This window comes from Squalius cephalus (genome assembly GCF_949319135.1).
Source record: "Squalius cephalus genome assembly, chromosome: 19".
Lineage (NCBI taxonomy): Eukaryota > Metazoa > Chordata > Actinopteri > Cypriniformes > Leuciscidae > Squalius > Squalius cephalus.
The window spans coordinates 12,199,966-12,209,718 of NC_137140.1; positions in this window are offsets into that span (position 1 = coordinate 12,199,966).

Genomic DNA, 9,753 nt, shown 5'->3' on the forward strand with positions numbered 1-9,753 from the left:
AAATGCTAATTATCCATGCTGTCAATAAAACTGCTCTGACCATTCTTCCTGATATGAACTATGGCGACGGTTTTGATGATAGTGTTTGAAAATACACAAGACTTCACTTTTTTCTGTATGTCTGGACCACAAAACCAGTCAGATGTGTCAATTTTTTGATATTGAGATTAATATCAATTAATTAATAATATCAAATAATATTAAATTAATATTAATTTCAGATTTCACCTGAAAGCTGAATACTTGGCTAAGCCATTGATGTATGGTTTGTTTGGATAGGACAATATTTGAGGGAATAAATTTCTTATATATTTATGGTAGGAAATTTACAAAATATCTTAATGGAACATGAACTTTACAAAATATCTTAATGGAACATGAACTTTACTTAATATCCTACTGATTTTTGGCATAAAAGAAAACTCGCTAATTTTGACCCATACAATGTAGCCTATTGTATCTGTGGTTTAATCTATCTGGTCTCCCCGATAGTGAAAAGTGGCGCATCGCTGGAGCGCCAGTTGAGCCCGGACAGACTTTATTTGGTCCTGCCGTCGCTTTAATGCAACAGCGCTGCAGTGTCAAAAATAAGGAGGACGGGTCTTTTAAACATTGCCTTCTTAGAACGCCTGCGCCATGCCAGACATCCTCTGTGCTGCCACCTAACCACTCTGCTATCGAACGCCATTTCCATAAAGCAGGTAGTGCTATTAAATCCTGCGGCAAGCCACCGGCTTAGCTTCATATTCCATTGTTCAAAAGATAGAGGCTATCGGTCGGCGAGGTCAGCAGCCCCTCGCCAGTGGGTGCCCATCTCAAGTGCGCACTGGCTTCACTGTTCCCTGTGTTGCCCGGTGTGTGTTTCCCAGTATCAAAGGGGAAGTTAGTCAGATAAAGTGCACAAGTAGTCACCACACAGCTCTCTACACACAGCTCTCACTAATTTAATAAAGGTTTTTACCTCACTGGAAGTGAGGTTTTACCTCACTTCTACACTGGTGCTTAGTGCACTTTCCGAGCCACCTTTTTAACTGATGCATAAGGGACAGTTAACCCTTTAACGCATAGTGGTCACTACAGTGGACAGCTATTAAAAAAGCATTTTCTTGAATTTGCACGGGTTTTTATGGCAAAGTTGCACATCAGCCTCTTCATTGGACCCTGGTGCATCATCCTATAAATTGCAACCAAGTGGCAAGCCTTTGTGTTTCGATTTTTTCCCCCTCCAAACCAAGATGGCCAAGGGTCAGTCAGACATGCCAAGTTGCTCCGGAATATCCACCCATTCCTTCTATCCTAGGAGACTCTTGTAGGTAAAAAAAATATTGCAGCATCAAGCAATATCTAATGAGTCATATCACAGTAAAATTTTCCAAGTTTTGATTTTAGATTGAGAGAAAACTCTGATTAATCACATGTCCACTGTAGTGGACGTCATGCATCAACTGCTATATTTCAGCTACAATTCATAATTATAATGAGAATATTGGTTTTGAAATTTAAAACTTAAAAACTTAATCAGTCCCTCCAGTTTTTCGCGATTCCGCGATCGCTGAATACAACGCAAAATCAACAAATTGTCGCATTTTTTTGCGATCCTGCATAATTCCTAATTTAACCGCAAAATAATCACAAAAATGAAAAATACCTCACAAAACATTAAATTATAATCACCCAATTGAAATATCTCTAGTTTAATTAAAGTTTCAATGCATTTTTACGTGGATACAGATGTTGCGGGGAAAGCGGAAACTCCTTTTCCTCGATTTACTGAAGCCTGTAATGTAAAACGCATTTAAACCACAATCGCCGTCCCCGTGCAACAGGGCCACACCGGGCGGCACGTCACCATGGTTACAGATGGCAAAGAGATGCATTTTTCCTTCCTTTCCAAGTACAGGGATGCAAACAGCGCGCTTTTCGGCGCCTCCCGCTTTTTTTTTTGGGTGACAAATTCATCTGAAGCCTATTTCATAGCTTAATGTGAGGGACAGAAGTCTATTTACATCATTAAAGTTTACGAAAACTCGTTTTCCCTCCTTTGCGGCTGTCAAACATTCTCCATTCAGTATTCAAACAGCGCGCGCGCCTCGTCCGGTTGCAGCATACATGCACGGTAAAACTCTCTAATATGATATTCACATTATAATGCTTGATCTGTAGAGAAAAGGCTGTGTATTTGCATAAAATGACTTTATTTTGTTGGAGTTTGTTGCTGTTTTTAAACGACTCGCGCTACCGTGTGCCTGTTAGATCACACACATCACAAGGACTCGGTATCACACGCACAATAACTGGAATTTAAAACTGTGAAGAAACAAATTATCAATAAACTGTTGGACAGATAGACACTAGGATTTGTGCGCTCGACATTTCTTCGCTTTGTGCCGTGAACTTATAAATGCGCACTTGTGCAGCGCTGCACACTGTGACTCCATGTTGCTTTGAGCACATCATTCTGCGCCCCCGATGCGCATACGCGCTTTGTGCGCTCTGTTTTGAAGCGTTTAATATTTTCATGGTTTTGCGCACTGAAAGATTATTAAAAGCCTATATTTTTGTATACCTAGTCTGCACAATACATTTAAAATAAGCATAATTTAATTGTATGTTATTTCTGTGTAGTGTAGTGTAGGCTATATAAATATACACACTTCTGAATTCTTGACATTCATATATAAATATAAAATTGTGAAATGTATGATTGCCTGATTGAATTTCAGTATATTTTCCTGCTTTTTTGTCCTTCGCCAATCACATGCCTGATTACTACACCTGCTGTTAATATTTACATAGGTCAGGTAAAAAAAATTGCCCATAGGTTGTTTCAAAAGTTTTTCATTTGATGAGAATTTGATTAGACCAAAATAAACAAGTTTTATGCATTTTGTTTGTGATTTGTGTCATGTATGACTATTGTGCATCTGACATAATACTATTATTGTAAATGTGATGTCCTAATTATAAAATATAAAAATCGCAAATTTTTTCGCAAATTTCTGGAAATTACCACCACAAAATCAGTCATTTTGATCGCAAAAATCACACAAAAAAATCGCGAAATCCTGGAGGGACTGCTTAATATGCATTGACTTTTTCTACTGTAAATAAATGTATTTGTATTATTAGAATGTCATTTTCATTGACATCGAAAAAAGTCATGTGATTACATAATGTATGACACTTGTAATGCATTACTTTACTTGTTAGATCAAAAAGTAATCTGATTTCATAATGCACGTTATTGTAATGCGTTTTTTTACTCATAACATCAAAAAGTAATCTGATTACGTAATGCGTGTTACTTTTAATGCGTTTCTTTACTCATAACATCAAAAAGTAATCTGATTACATAATGCATGTTACTTGTAATGCTTTTCCTTCCTCATAACATCAAAAAGTAATCTGAATGGGTTATGCATGTTACTTGTAATGCGTTACCCCCAACACTGATCATTTGAGATGAGATTGAAAAAACGTATCGCTAGGTTTTCTCAGAGGAGGGCTATGATAGAAATGTGCATGTCCATCTTGAACATAATAAGAATTATCAGCTAATAAGGGTAAATCTCCATACTCTGGTGCACTGGAGGGAGCATCTGAGTGGTTTCCACAGTTGTACCTTGACAGACTGTAGAAAATTCTGATGGAATCACATCCTCATGTTCTGATATCAAAGATACGCGAAGTGCAACTTGTATGAAGTTGTATGAAGCCTTTGCAATATTTTGCATTTATATTTTTTGTATATATTTTATAGTTTTCACATGATTTGATATAATTGCATTGATTAGTTTGTTAAATCACATACTTTATCTGTTTGATTATTGTCTTATATTTAATACAGTATATCTTCAGTTTAAACTAACCGCATGCTGTCCACTCAAGTGGACATCTGAAGATCTCTTTGAAAAATTTGTAAAAAAATAAAATAAAAATCAATTCTTGTTTTTCATGCCCTAAGAGCAATAAAAACACATAGGAAAAAAATCCTGACTGAGGTTATCATAATTCATGCATGAAAGGGTTAAAAGTGCTCTCTTGCAAGATGACGCTTTTACTCGCTTTGACGTGTGGTAAAAGAGTAGGTGACCTGCATGCACTTTCTACGAAGACTGCTTGTTTGGAGTTTGATAGGAATGACTGTATGGTCAGGCTGACACCCAGAAGCTGTTACAGTATGTGCCCAAAGTGCTGTCAATGTCATTCAGGGTGCAAGTTATAACACTGCAGGCATTATCCCCTGTTCACGCTTTATGAGTTTATGTAGACAGTTTGAGTCAATTCAGGCTGTCAGAACAGTTGTTTGTCTGTTTCAGAGGTCACCGTAAACAGCTGCAGGTCTCGAATCAGCATTTGTTTCATTGGATTGTAGAAACTATAGATTTAGCATACAGTATGCTTTTAAGAATGAAATTTGTCCTTTGGAGTCTGCGCTAATTCTACTAATATGGCTTCTTCGTGGGCTTGGGCAAAAGGAATGTCTTCTCAGAGCACCTTTTGCTAGATTTTACTTTGTGTGTGCAAAGATGCCAGCTGACTTTCTATTGGTTGTTTGTGCACCTGACCACACCCTTCACTCTGAACTGTGTGGTTTCAACTGAGCTCTGCACTGACTCGGTCGCTCCGATTGGAGCGTTTATTCATTGCCTTAGATAAGCGTTCAAGTTGCAGGTATTATTATCTTATCAGCGATACTTGCACGCATTAATGCTTGTTTATTTGTTTATTTTAGTACCAGCGTTGCTGCTACTGGATTTTCTATGATTCTGTTGGCTGTCATGGTTTCTCCTAGGTCCGCTAGTTGGTATGTAAGCAGTCAACGGGCTCAAGCTTGCTCATTAATTGTGATTCTGTTCGCTATGCTTGAGTTCTTTCCACAGCGGGGTGGGGTTTAATGCTGTCCCCATAGCATAGCTCGCAATGTCAAGAGACCGACTCGAAAGGGAACGTCTCTGATTACTTTACTAAGACATTGCACATGCTGTTGTGTCCAAACCTGTCTTATAAATATTGCTTTTCAGTCAAAAGATTAAGAGGCAATGGCTAGTTTCAGTCGAAAGATTCAGAGGCAATGGCTATGAGTGCCAAGCTATATAGCAGATGGCTCCACCCCAGCTTGTGCGCTCAAATGTCATTGGCCAGTAAAATTTACTGGCGTGGTGCAATTAGGCTTAAGTATTAAGGGAAGGAGGGGATAGGCTACACCCCATAGCATAGCTCACAATGTCTCTTTCCCTCTTCTCAGGGAACTGAGGTTACGAAAGTAACTGGAGACGTTCTGTGTCTTGTGTTGTTTATGCGACCAGGTGTTATTCCCTGTGATCTTCTTTGTTGTCGATTATCATCTTTGTTTTAGTTTAAAAATAAAGATACTGCAATTGGATCCCATTCTCGATTTTACCTGACCTGCTGTGACAGCTGTAATCTAAAGTGTTAACAGTTATAATTATCTTTTTTTTTTTTTAAAGCAATAATTCATCCAAAACTCCAAATCATTTGACCTCGGTAAGATCACAGGAATTGTGGAGCTTATCCCTGCTTCTAAGGTGGCAGTTTGGGGAAACACAATTATTATTATTATTATTATTATTATTATTATGCACATTACAATTGTAAAAGAAGTCCACTGAAGGCAAGTTGTAGAACCCAAGTGCAGTTTATTCAAGTGATCCAAAGCATGATCAAAACATAAAACAAACATAGACTTGGCAAATCATAAACATGAACAGAAAGCTTACCAAACAGTGGTTACACAAACAATACTTGACAAAGTAATAAGGCAAACATGAGGGCTTAAATATACAAGGACTAATGACTAAACATGGACACTTGTGCACATGATTAGACAATAAACCAATGACAACATGCCATATTCACATGGGGAACACATGGCATATGACTATAACAGGGAATCACATGACAACAGGAAACATGACTGAAACATGAAACAAGAACATGAAACAAAACGAAAACAAGACATGACAACTATATTGAATTTGGGTTCCTAAAACACCAGTGTGGCCATGAACTTACAAGAATGTTGTTAAATCATTGAAATGGTAATTTAAAATTACAGAGGATTCTTGAAGTAAATATTTCACATTTAAGAAGCCTGGCTGACAAAAAAGTTTGGGAACCACTGCCCTATATTTAGCTCAGGGGAGTGGGAGTGAAGAGAGTGTGTGCTTATAGAGCAGGGGACATCAGCCATGAGTGAAAGTGTGTGTGTGTGTGTGTGTGTGTGTGGGGGCGGGGGGGGGGGGGGTGGTGGTGGGGGGTGGGGGGTGTTCCTGGTAAACCACACATTGTGGGGACAAAATGGGGACTGCATATAAATCACATTAAATGTTTTATCGAAAATTTAAAATTGCATAACGTTTTCTGTAAGGGTTGTGTTTAGGGGTAGGGATAGGGTTATACAGGGATAGAATAGAGGGATAGAATATACAGTTTGCACAGTAAAAAAATCTTCATGTCTATGGAAAGTCTCCATACAACTTAGAAAGCCAATGTGTGTGTGTAAGGCCAGAAGAGAATTTGTTGGAGAGAGAACATTTGGGCTAGCGTAAAATATTTGATACGCTTTACATTAGTTCTGAAAAGTGTGTGTGAAAACCGGGGGATGGCGAGCTAATTCTGTCTGCAGCTGTCACTTTTTCCACTACACTTTTTCTTGTAGTGGCACTTAAACTCTGTCTGAATTGTTGAATTATTTTAAATGACTATTTATACCACTTCCACTTATAATATTACTACTGTGCAGTCAGTGCCAAGGCAATATTTTTACTTGCTCTTCCCATATGGCAAAATCTTCAAATTGTAAAATACATTACACAAAAATTACTCAGAGAATTACAGACACCAAGAATATGAGTTTGATCCACAGGAAATTCACTTTCAAATTAAATGTATAGCTTTAATGCACTGCAAAGTGCAGTGGACAGACATCCAGTTAAATGGATGTTTTAAAATACACTATATTGCCACAAGTTTTGGGACGCCTGCCTTTACATGCACATGAACTTTAATGACATCCCATTCTTAATCCGTAGGGTTTAATATGGAGTTGGCCCACCCTTTGCAGTTATAACAGCTTCAACTCTTCTGGGAAGGCTTTCATCCCAAAGGTGTTCAGGACTCTGTGAAGGCTAATCAAGTTCCTCCACACCAAACTCGCTCATCCATGTCTTTATGGACCTTGCTTTTTTGCACTGGTGCGCAGTCATGTTGGAACAGGAAGGGACCATCCCCAAACTGTTCCCACAAAGTTGGGAGCATGAAATTGTCCAAAATGTATTGGTATGCTGAAGCATTAAGAGTTCCTTTCACTGGAACTAAGGGGCCAAGCCCAACCCCTGAAAAACAACCCCACACCATAATACCCAAACTCCACCAAACTTTACACTTGGCACAATGCAGTCAGGCAATTACCGTTCTCCTGGCAACCGCCAAAGCCAGACTCATCCAACGGATTGCCAGACAGAGAAGCGTGATTCGTCACTACAGAGATCACGTCTCCACTGCCCTTTCCAGTGGCGGCGTGCTTTACACCACTTCATCCGACGCTTTGCATTGCACTTGGTGATGTAAGGCTTGGATGCAGCTGCTCGACCATGGAAACCCATTCCATGAAGCTCTCTATGCACTGTTCTTGAGCTAATTGTAGTGAGGAAATTTCACGAATGGACTTATTGCACAGGTGGCAACCTATCACGGTACCACACTTGAATTCACTGAGCTCTTGAGAGCGACCTATTCTTTCACAAATGTTTGTAGAAGCAGTCTGAATGCTCAGGTGCTTGATTTTATACAACTGTGGCCATGGAAGTGATTGGAACACCTGAATTCAATGATTTGGAGTCCCAATACTTTTGGCAATATAGTGTATATTTTGGACAATATTGTGTTGTAATCTCAAAATACTGAATAATGTTAGAATAAAGAAAAAAATACATTCATTACTATAACTTAAATATAATCTCTCATGCTCACCAAGGCTGCATTTATTTGATGAACGGATTTTGATACAAATGACAGAGGAACAGTAATTTCTTAATTTGCAACAAGAATATAAGTCATAAGGCGTGTTCAGACCTTTATTTTGAAATAGTGATGCACATGAAAAATCATGAAAGATTGGTAGAAACCTCAGTTTCATAGAAAGAGTTCAAAAGATAACAATTCTATTTTTGAGAAGAAAAAAAAATAAAAATAATTAAATATAAAGAAAAAATTATTTATAACGCTCATGCGTGTTCTTTCTGCATGTCTTTTATGTGTTTGTAAAAGGTTGAATTCAAATCAAATACTGACATATTGCATGTACCACTTCTGAATAGCATCTACTTCATAAATTGTACAAAAAATATGGAAATATATGGTTCAGATCACTCAAACCATATATAGAAATGGGTACGTCCTTATATGGTCACCAATGGAGCCTGTATGTCATCTAGTGGAAAAGATTCATATACGCCCAAACAAAAATCTTACTGAAAGCTAATTTTTTGAGATATCAACCTAAAATTTGGAACACAACTTGTTCAGATTTTTGGCTTTGATTTTCTTGAAGTTTTATAGTCGATCATGTTTTATAAAATATACATTTTATATATATATATATTTTTTTATATTGTTACATTTTCATAAACTTCAAATTTTATATAAAAAATCAACAACAAAAAATCACTTTCATACATTTTTACAATAATCTGCCAATTGTCTCATTTAAAAGAGAACAAACTTAAGTCTGTGCTCCAAAGTATTCAAGATTTATGTTAGAAATGTTATTTTCAGCTCTATGTTCAAAAGGTGGGACTGACAGTTAACAGAGGAGCCACAGAAAAGACCAAGTTCCCTGCAGAGACAGAGTATCAGTTTCCACAACCCTGTATTTCAATACATGCATTCAGTGTTGGGCCCATGATAAATGTCTGCTATGGATTGCATATATGGTGTGAAGAGGGAGGGCTGCAGAATGCTGTTTTGGACTATCCCGGAGGTCTATAAGCTCCTCGATATAGAGCCCCAGAGCTTGAAAATTATGTTTAGTCATCAAACTCCCCTTCTATTCAGACATTTATTCATAAAATACACACCACACATCCAATGTACATATATGGTACAGCACCTTTATCATTTTCCAGAATCAATATGTTGTTAGTTAGCTACTGTAAGAAGTAAATCTTTAGATCATTTACTGTTTTATAATCTTAAAATCATATTTACATTATTTACATTTAGTGACTTACAAACAAATAGAAGATTGAAAAAACATATAAACGTTAAACTATCATAATTTGCTAATGTGTTTACTTTAAAGAATGAATCAGTTCAGAAGAATATAAACAGTTATGTCATTATTTTTATATGGTAAGAATGATGCCTTCTTACTGGACACAAGAAAGTGAACATAATGCATAAGTGGATATTAGTTCATTGGAGAATATTGTTAAATACTAAAGTTATACATGGACATGCAACCAAATAAGGTCTTACAAATATTCAAATATTTTTCAGTTGATGATAAGTGGTCTAATTTACAGCCATAATTGATTCATAAAACTAATATTGACCATTCTTATTGTGAAAAAAAAGAAAAGAAAAAAAAGAAAGAATTTGACCATTGACTGGCAATGGCATGTCATATAAGAAAATGATACCATGGGTTGTTTTAAAATTCTTACTTCCAGAAAAGATATACCAAGGCTTACATTAACCTACAAATTAATTCTCAACAGAGACAGATGA